General features: G+C 41.1%; 1 pseudogene; it reads left to right on the forward strand.

Annotated features, from left to right (window-relative positions):
• The first annotated feature begins 286 nt into the window (after nt 1–286).
• On the forward strand, nt 287–1,045 carry LOC101566069 (annotated as a pseudogene).
• Nucleotides 1,046–10,978: the final 9,933 nt, after the last annotated feature.

Genomic DNA, 10,978 nt, shown 5'->3' on the forward strand with positions numbered 1-10,978 from the left:
TAAGGTTGTAAGGCATCTCATCTTCTGTGTTGTCTCCTTCGAGGGCCTGGCCCTGTCTGACTGCCTATAATATTTTTGATCTAACTCGGCTGCCTGCAATACTATGACTAGGGGAACAAGAAGCCAAATCTCAGTGAATTTCAGTGGTGTGATTACAGGTCCAGGCTTGGTTCAAGGAGGCAGAATTCGTTTGATGGATCACTCAGTACTGGGAAGGCTGAGAAATGCAATCACAAGAGCAGTCAGTGTTTCTAGCACGTAGTGCTTTACCTAATGACTTTGGTAGATGAGAAGTCAGTTAGATGGTAGTGAGCTCAGGCAAAGGGAAGGGCTGAGATTTGCAGCCGCACATATTTGGGAAGATGAGGCTAGAACTGCTGTCACAGTGAGAATTAAACCAAAGATCAGAGGCAATCAGACTGGGGTCTACTTTCAGTAGTTGAAGTCATTCACTGATTCAGAGAGAGTGGCGCTGGTTGTAACTCCCAAAAGGAAAGTAGACCTTCATGGCGAATGATTAGGAGGTCTGGGAGAAGAGGTATGACTCAGATCTTTTTGGAGCCAGAGAGAGAACACAGAGGCACTGCATATTCCCAATTCTCTAATAATTCATGATTGTGTAAAAAATAACAGGGGAAGAAGAGGGAAAACCCAACTGATCTTCATTTGCTGCACAGTCTTTCAGACGAGAAGGATTTGTCCTGGAGAAAACAACAGGTGAGGTAGTATTGCAAACAGAACCCAATCTAGAGCAGGGCTAGCAGAAGACACAGTCACTACTGAAATGGATAGTGGGAGCTTTACAGAACTGTGTTATTTAGAGCAGTCAGGAATTCAAGCCTATGTCAGCACCATAACAGTTGCTCTTCAGAGGATTCCTGAGAATAAGCTTGTGGAGCTGTCCTCGGTCCCTCTTCTGTCAATTTGTAAGCAGATCCTGACTGGGTTTGGAGGATTGAGTTCTCTAATGGAGCCCGAGGTTCAGAGAAATGATCAACATTTGCCAGAACTGAGTCATTCCAATTTAAATAACTTGGAATTTTAAATTTCTTAAGCAGCATCTAGCGCAATGAGTCTCCTGCAAATCAAGCAAGCCCTAGAAGACAGCCCTGAGATGCCAGGTGAAAATAAGTCTACCCATCCTCACACAAGAAGCAGTGACAGTTGGGGCAGTAGGTGGTTGAGGTTCAAACAGCTTTGTGGAAATGGGAACATTACCTATTTTTTGCCTTCTTCACTTCTCTTTATTAAATAAAGGTGATGGTGATCAACTATGAGGTTAACCAAAGAGTAGATTTTTCCACCCGGAAGATGAGCATAGTCATACTGACAGTGAACTCAGTGAAGTTTCTAGTGTTTGTATCACTGACTGTGTAATTGGAAGCACGCTCAGGCAGCTACCCTGCATACACAAATTCCACATTCAACTGATGGCTGTCAGAGAGCTGTGCTTGCCCAGTCTGTGGCAGCCTGTTTTAGGATCTGGTATAGCAAACAGTGGATGAAATGATGGATCTAGTTGAATACTGTATTTTTTGAAGAGTTGAGTGTGTAAACATTCTTTTGTTGAGTTGTGATGAGCTGATAAGGAAGATAAATAAGATTATAACTTGAACAGTCTTTGTGTGTCTTTTTAACTTGTTAAAAGAAAAGGATTTATGTAAATATAAAATAAAAATGTTAAATTATCCAAAAGTACAGAGTAGTTAATATTGATAGAACTAAATAACCTTTATGCATATCTTTCTTTTTCTTTTTTTTTTTTTTTTTTTTCCTACAGCACTGGGGATTGAATTCAGTACCTTGTACTTGCCAGGCGGGTGCTTACGCTGCTGAGCTATATTCTCAGCCCCAAATAACCTTTAAAATATTTTTATTTTGGTAATTTCATCATGCTAAGTACTTTTGTATTTGCACTATTCAATGAGTTGAAAAATCTCCCTTTTCTTAATATTATAGAATTTACTTGGAATTTTAAATTTCATAATCTTAGTACTATGTCTAGAGATTATTTTTTTTGTTCGCTTCCTGTTTTTTTGATAAGGGTCTCACTGTATAGTTCAGAGTGGTCTTGAACTCACTATGTAGTCCAGGCTGGTCTCAAACTCATGGTAATCCTCTTGCCTCAGCCTCCTGAGTGCTGGGGTTACAGGTATGCAGCGCCACTCCTGGATAGACATTGTTGTCTAAGTCTTTTAAAGGCTGTTTGTCTGAATATTTACTATGTATATTTAAGTTATTTCAAATGATAATTTAATATGCAGTATAATATATATTTATGAATATATATACATATATACATATATATAATTTTAAAGTTAAAATATCCAGTCTAAAAACTACAAATTTGAGTCTTATTTAAACTTTTGGGCTAATATTGCAGAGGGTACAATGTTTAATATTGACAGGATCATCTCTGAAAGTAAATTAAGAGATAATTTTATTTTAATTTTTTTACAGGTTTAATAAGTGCAGATAACAAGGACAGTTTTTCTTCTTCTTTTCTAATTTGGATAACTTTAAAAAATCAGATTCTATTAGTACATTTTAGATATACAAAAAGACCACATTCGTCATAGAGAATTTATACCAAACATGATATGACTTTTTTTCTTCCCATTCCCCTCCCTTCAACACCTCCTCCCTTTCTATTTACAAAGTTTTGTTTCCATTGTTTCCTTATCTTGTTTTTTCTTTTACTTTTCCCTTCTTTCCTCTTCCCCCCCTTTTCCTTGTTCCCCTTCCCATCTGAACATTTTCTTCCTAGTTCACAATACCTTTTATACATTTTGGCTCTTATTTACATTTTTTATTTCTCACACCACAGAAACAATGCAGTATTTAAACATGTGTGTTCAATATATTTTAATTAAGAGAATGACCTCAAGATGTGTTATTTACCTATTAATGCCTCAAGTTCACCCTGTTGGCTGAGTAGTACTGTATTATATAAAGATACCATATCTTCTTTATGCATTCACTGGCTATCTCAGTTACTGTTTCCAAGATGTGGCTATTACAAGTTGTGCCACTATAAACATGGGGGTACTTATATCACTGTGGTGTGATGTTTTTAATTTTTCTGGGAAGATACCCCACAGGAGAATGCCTGAGTCAAACAGAACTTCTAGTCCTAGTTTTTTGAGAAATCTCCACACTGATTTCTGCAGTGGTTGCACTAGTTTACACTCCCACCAACAGTGGAGAAGGGTTTCTTTTTTCTCACAGCTCTGCCAGCAATTGTTATTGGTTATTTCTTGAAAATAGTTGTTATTTCTGGGATGAGATGGAATCTCAGTGTTGTTTTAATTTGCATCTCTCAAATGACCAATGATGTTGAATACTTTTTCATATTCTTATTTGCCTTTTTTTCTTTCTGTCTCTCTTTTTTTTTTTCAGAACAGGGGATTGAATTCAGGGCTCTTGCCAGGTAAGCACTTATTCTACTGAGCTATCTCCCTGGCCCCTAACCATCTTTTTTTTTTTCGTATTTTTTTAGGGAAGGGTCTACAGGGTGTTCAGGGTCTCACTACTGGAATAGACTTGTAGTGATCCACCCGTTTATAGCCTCCCAAGAGCTAGGATTACAGGCGTGCTTATTGGCTATTTGTATTTCTTCATCTGAGAAGTGTGTATTCATCTCAGATGCCCATTTTTAGACTGGTGTTTAAATTTGAGTGATCTGATTTTTTTTTAGTTCTTTATATGTTGTTGATAGTAATTCTTTGTCTGAGGAACAGCTGACAAACATATTTTCCCACACTGTGGGTTATCCCTTCACTCTCTTGGTTTCTCTTGCTGTCAAGAGCTTTTTAATAAGATGAGATTTTATTTGTTCATCCTTTGTGATAGTTGCTGTGCAATCAGGGTTTTATTCATAAAGTTTTTGCTTAATCAATGTCTTCAAGACTTTTACCTATCATAGGGCCAGCAAAATAGCTCAGTGGACTAAGCTCCCGCTTAGGCAAGTGCAGGAATTGGGGTTCGATCCCTGGCACCACATGTCTCTCTCTGGCTGTGCCTCCGGGGCATGCTGAGCTGGCCACTGAGACCTGGCATGGTGGCACATGCCTATAATCCAAGTTCTAGGGAGGCTGAAAACAGGATTACTCCAAATCTTAGCTGCGTAGTGAGACTCTGCAGCAAATACATTAAAAAAGAGTTTTACCTAGTCTATCTTCCATCAGATTTAATGTTGCTGCTTTAATATTTAGCTCTTTGATCTATTTCAACTTTAGTGCATGGTGAAAGATATGGATCCACTTTTGATCTTTGGCATCAGCAGCACCAGTTTTCTCAGCACCATTTATTAAAGAGGCTATCTTTCTTCCAGTGAGTTTGTCACCTTTATCAAAGATAAGGTGGCGGAGTATGTCTGGAGTTGTTTCTGCATCTTCTAATCCATTCCATTGATCTTCAAATCTGTTTTTTTTTTTTTAATCACAGAAGCTTTATAGTATAATTTCAAGTCAGGAATTGTAATGCCACTTGTCTTGTCTTTGTTGTTTAGAATTGCCTTTGCTATTCTAGGTCTCTTCTGGTTCCAAATGAATTGTAAGATTGTTTTAGAGAAAACAATTCTATGACATGCTATTAAAACAGCTTTGGAAATATGGCCATTTCCACTATATTGGTTCTTCTTACCCAAGAGCAAAGAATATCTTTGCATTTTCTGATATCTGCTTCAATCTCCTTTTTCAGAGTACTGTAGTTTTTAATGTAGGAGTCTTTTATATCCCTTGATAGATTTATTTTGAGGAATTTCATTTTTTTTTTTTTTTTTTTGCATGCCATTGTGAAAGGTTTCCTTAATTTTTCTTTCAGTGAGTTTCCTTTTTTGTTTTTTTATGTATTTAGGACAGGGTCTACAGGCTCACACCACATAGATCAGACTCATAGTGATTCTCCTGATTTCAGCCTCTCAAGTGCTGGGATTACAGGTGTGCACCACCACACCCAGTCTCAATCATCATCTCTGCACACTCCTGGGGCAGGGCTGGCATGGCCTGCCAGGGATCAAACCCTGGCTGCTGTTCTCTGCCTAAGCAGGCGCTTTAGTCTGCTGAGCTATCTGGCCAGCCCTCAGTGAGTTTCTTATTCGTGCACAGGAATGCTATGGATTTTTAAACGTTGGCTTTGCATCCAGATACATTTCTGAACCTGCTTATTAAATTTATCAGTCTTTTAGTGGAGTTTGCTGTATATATAATTAAACATTCTCTAGTAACCACATTATAAGAAATAAAAGGAAAATAATTTTAATAATATGCTTTCCCTAACTCAAAATATATAAGACATAATTTCAACATGTAATCAATATAAATATTTTTGATGATAACTTATATATATTTTTATTTTGTTCTAAGTGTTCAAAATCTAGCATGTCTCTCACACTTACAAAACATTTCATTTATTCTAGTCAAGCGTCCAGTGTGCAAAAGCCACAGATAGCTTGAGGAAGCTGCATCTGGCAGGAGGAGGCAGAGCAAGAAGGGGTGTGGTGTCAGATGAGGATTTCCCACCTATCCGGGCTGTCCTTGCAGGGGGTTGTAGGCCATATGAATGATCTTGATCTTGAAGCTGAAACCATCAATAGATTAAAGCATGTTAAAGGCTTGAGAAGTTCTTCAGTGAAAAAGCCAGTCTTGGCTCACTTACTTTGATATTCCTACATTTATTCCACATCAACCTATTGATACCCTGGTGCACACAATGGGAAATGCTGCTAAAGTTTTCAAGATTGTTGCTGACAGAAGCATCAGTAGCTGGAAGCCTCTGGCTGTTTAAATTATGGATGAGAGAGGCAGGCAACATGGTAGTAGACAGACAAATCAGCAGAGAGAGGCTACTGTCCTGATGAAGCCTCTCAGTTCCTTCCCAAACTTTGTTGGCAGTGTATAACCAAGGAAGACTCCAGTGTCTGGCAAGAGTCATGACTTATGGTCATGACTTAATGACTTTTCATCCATTAAGGTTTTTTTAAGCTTCATTTTTGCTCAGTAGTCTTTGCTATCAGCCTTATTTTTAATGCATTTTTTCTCCTTGGAATTTTTAATAAGGTATGCATTCAATTATAGTTTTCATTTCTTATTATCTATATTATATAGTTTTCATTTCATTTCTTATTGTGTTTCCCATAGTGTCTAGCAAAATGCCAGGAACATGAAAAATGTTCAGTATTTAATGGGGTTGTGTTTATACTAATTCTTCTTCTACTTTTTCTCTCTCTGAATGAATGGCTGTTACGGTTTATATCTAGATGTACCCAAAGCTTCAAGTGCTCAAAGGTGTGGGTTTGGGTAGGTGATTGGATCCCTGGGTGTGATTGTTGGGTTTTTCGGCAGCACGATAAAGAGATAGAAAATATAAAAGAAGCCTTTATTAACTCTAAAGACACGGAAAGAATCCAAGGGAAGATGGAGAGGATCTTCTGACCTCAAACAAAGAAAACGGAGACTTTCATGGACTTTGGGTAGGGGTGGAATTTGAGGGGCAGTTTTAATTACATGTAAGGAGCTAATTGGGTCTCCTGTGTGCACAGGAAAGGCGAGAGGAAAGTATCCAGGACTGGGTTAGGGGAGAAGGATAAAGTGGTCATTGGAAAGATTCGCTGTTGTTTTAAGGGCTTTAGCCGTGTTAGATGACCACCATAATAATTTAGTAGTTCATACCACGGCCACAACCTATCAGTGATATGAATCAGTAGATCAGCCGACCAGAGAGTTTATGATCTGGGAAGTGAAGCCTGCTCGCAGAAGGTGTGGCCTGGAAGGGGCTGCCTCTTGGCCTCCCTTGATCCTACTCTCTGTCCGCCATGCCATGGGCTGGTTCTCCTCTGCTATGTCCTTCTTCTAGGCCCTCCTGCTTTGGAATCAGCTAAATGTGGCCTAAAATCTCTACAAACTGTGAGCCAAAATAAATCTGTCCTCCTTTAACTTGTGGGTACCTAGTATTTTGTCCCAGAAATAAGAAAGTAATTAAAACAGTGCAACTTCAGTCCAGGCCTTCTATGAAGTCGAATCTTTCCTAATCTCCATTGGCCTCTTCGGTCTGTACACAGGAAGAGGCCAGGGGAAAAGACGTGACCTTGGAATCAGAGGCCTGAATTTGTGTCTCTGCCTTTTCACCAACTCTGTGAATTTGAGACAGTCAGTTAATCTGGATGGGTCTTCATTTAATTATCTATTAATTGAGATGGCTTGCTGAATGATTTCTCAGATTGATTTTTTTTTTAAACAGTGTCTTGCTATGTAGCCCAGGCTGGCCTTGAATTTGTGATCCTCCTGCTTCAGTTTCCTATCTACTGGGATTACAGGTGCCCATCACCATGTTTTATACTGGATTTCATTTCAATACTCCAGATCTACATTGTCCAGTATAGTGGCCATTGGATACCTGGGCTCCTGAGCACTTAACTTGTGCTCAGAAAGAGCACACTTATACCTGATAAGAAAGTTATTTTCTTAGCTTTAAGCAATACAAGTAACTTGTGACTACTTAGACTGATATGTGCTAACTAACAAGTGTAAAATACTGGATTTTATCAGTAACTTTTATAATGGCAATAAGTTGAAATAATATTTTGAATTATTGGTTTAAATGAATTATTAGAATTAATTTCATATGTTTCTTTTTGTCTTATGCTGCTGCTAATACAAACTATAAAATTATATATATGGCCCTGTAGACTCAAATGTGTCACCCCAAGTTTATATGTTGAAGCTTTGATTGCCACTGTGATGATGTTTAGAGGCGGGACCTTTGGAAGGTAGGTTTAGATGAGGTCATGAGGGTGGGACCACAGTAGGATTGATGTCTTTATTGGAAGGGGAACCAGCACGTGCTTGCTGTCCCCCATATCAGGTCACTGTGAGAAGTCAGCCTCAGAGAAGCCAGGAAGAGCCCTTTACTTGAACCCTGCTACACTCAGACCCTGACCTTGGACATGTAGCCTCCAAAACTATGAGAAAATACATTTCTGTTCTTTCAGGCATCCAATCTATGGTATTTTATCATGACAGCCTGAGCTGGCCAAGACATGTGGCTTGTGTTATTCCTATTGGACACCATGGATCTAGATCTCTGGGAACTTTTACTTGTCAGCTTTTTGACATTTTTATCTTTTCATACTTGTATCTGGAAAGCAAGGATGACTTCCACAGAATTCTTTGAAGCAGCCAACCCTGCATTTCTCTCTAGTTAGCTTCTCAATAAATACCTGATAAGAAAGTTATTTTCTTAGCTTTAAGCGATACGAGCAACATCTGGATGGTTGATGCTAAAGAGCAACTCATTAAGATGCCATTGGCTAAAGACAAGAATCTCTGCAGGGCAAGAGAATCAAGCTTGGAGGATAAACTGAGGGATGCAGCAATGCCCCAATTTTCTTTTTTTCTTTTTTTGCCCATAATTTTATTGAGAAACAAGTAGCAATGAGACAGTTTCAAACCAAATTGGTAGGACAGTTTCAATAACCAACACATTGCATACATTCTTCCTAGTGGTTAATTGCTGTACAAGATGCGGACATGATGTCCTATTTACAAACACCATTAGAACAAATCCCTCTATTCATTAAGAGAATGTAACTATATATCTATCCTAACCACTTTGAATACACAGATACAAAATAGACATTTATCTTGGTCTTAACAATCCAGCAGAAATGCCCCAATTTTCTCTGCAGACTAGTCTGGTGGACACTCCACTGCGGCTTCTGAGAAGCAGAGTTGGGTGTCTACAGATGGAGTGAAGTGGGTATTCACTAGTAGAGACCCCATCAACACCCAGTTTAGTCTGTTAACTGAGTTTAAATTGGGAACTCTAGTTGCAGGGGAGGGTGTGGAGGCAGGTATTTGCTTTTTAGCTTCTGTAGTGAGGGCAGGCTCTTATCCTCTGAGGGGTATTCATGCTGGTAATATGGGTAGGGTATTTAGATGCAAGGCTGATGAAAGAGAATGACCAGAGCTGTTCACTGTGGTAGCCTGAGACCCTCAATTTTGATTGGGACCAAGTGGAAGTTTCTAACAGAGGCTCCTCAAGGGAATATTTCTCTATATGGGACATTGCTCAAATCTCTTTGTGGTTCTTCTAAAAAATATGAAGAGTAATGGTTGCTGTTATGCAATCTAGTGCTATCATTATAATTTCATTTTGGCCTTTATAATTTTTTATATGATATTTTAATAGAGCGACACAGGAGGGCACTCTAACCAACCAGCAATGAAACTTCAATGGCTTTGTAGCCTTGGAAGTTAAAGATGGGTGTTGATTTTGTTGAACCTTGTTGTTTTGTTGTTCCCCAGGCAGGACAATCCACTTTGCAGAAATATCTGTCTACCTCAGGGTATTGCACTTGTGACAACAGTGTCCAAGGCACCCATGTTGTTCAGTTACTGTTCTTGGGACAGTGGTTGTGGGCAAATCAAAACGAGAAGAATTTTATGTTTGTTCGTTTGCTTTCCAGATGCTGTTTTGGTTGCCTTATTGCTCAAGCTGCCTGGAGCTTGTTCAAGTCATCTATCTGCCACACCTCCTGAGTAGCTGGGCTCTGCTGCCCAGGGATAAGGAAGGAAGGTTTTTGATCCCAAGATTTTTAACCCTCTCAACTAATAAAGAAATGGAGACAAAGTTGCAAAGCGCTCATCATTAGAGATCAATTGGCCAAATCAAACCCAGAAGAGAAGGACACTGTCCAAGTTGGACTTCCCTCAAACATGCACTGGCTTCCACTCTCATCTATAAAGTGGAGATGATACCTGTCCTGAGTCTGTATACTTTGCCAACGGAGAGGGAGAGTGGGAGGCGGATGGGATTAACCTATCTAGGGACGACATTACCGACATCATACAAAGCACTGAGATTCATTAAATTGAAAAAGCCGGCTTGCCTCCTGTTAATGAATGATAGCCTACAGAGCGACAAAGCGCGGGGCAGGGCAGCTGGAGTAACAAAATAACGAGGGGAGGGGAGCTGAGGGGAGGGGAGGTGGGAACAAGACCATCTCGCTCTGGACCGGGTTTCCTCATACCTGTCACGCTGCAGCGCGGCCGCCAGGGAGGAAGGGGCGAAAAGCAGCCGTGGAGGTTCTCCTTTGCTAGGGGCCAGACCGGTTCCTGGCAACCCCTGGGGTTACTCTTGATCAAAGGCGCCGCCTCGTCTAGGCCGCCCTACCGGCTGGCAGGAGGTGGAGGGACCGCCAGCGTAGCGTGCTCGGCCGCGGTCCCGGCGCAGCGCTCGCTGTCCCGCGCCCGGCTCAGACTCGGTGCCATGGTCTACAATGCTCTCGGGGACTAGGATCAAAATAGAAAAGGGGAGAAACAGGGACAAGATGAAGAAAAAGGGGAAGGAGGTGCCCAATTCCACTCACCAGGTGGCTACAGAGTGTGCGGGGAGATCCGGCCACAAATCCCTGCAACCCTCCAGCCCTCCGCCCAAGGCCAGAGATCGCGCACCGAAAGCCGGGCGCACACTAAGCTACGGGAGCGCTCATTTTCCCCCAAATCCCTCAGTGGTAGGAACTTTAATCTTTAGTGTTGTATGTGTTGTGTGTGCTGAGGGGGGCGCTTGGAGAACTTGGAGTTTTGCCTCTCGTGGTGGAACCAGGTCTCTGAGCAAGGTTTATGGGACGCTGAAGTGCCTTCAGCTCTGCGGGCTAACGTCGAATCCCGCAGTTTGCACCTGTAGCGGCCCTAGCTGAGCGGGAGTGGAAGAAGATAAAGATCAACATGAGCAGGTGGCTCTGCTCCATCGGGACTCTGGGTCCGGGGCAAGGAGGGACTATTCTCGGCCCGGGGATAGCGTTTGCACCCAGGAGAGAATGAACTTCTTTCTCCGGGGATAGCGTCCCAGCAGGCGCTTGGTTTCCAGGAGGTGTCCCCCCTGGAGCGGAAGGGCCAAATGGCGGATTTTGCGACCCGTTGGAGGATATTAGTGAGAAGCCGGGGAGCTGAAGTCTTAGCACGCTGCAAGCGAGTCC

The sequence above is a fragment of the Octodon degus genome, unplaced genomic scaffold (assembly GCF_000260255.1).
Source record: "Octodon degus isolate 3935 unplaced genomic scaffold, OctDeg1.0 scaffold00003, whole genome shotgun sequence".
Classification (NCBI taxonomy): domain Eukaryota; kingdom Metazoa; phylum Chordata; class Mammalia; order Rodentia; family Octodontidae; genus Octodon; species Octodon degus.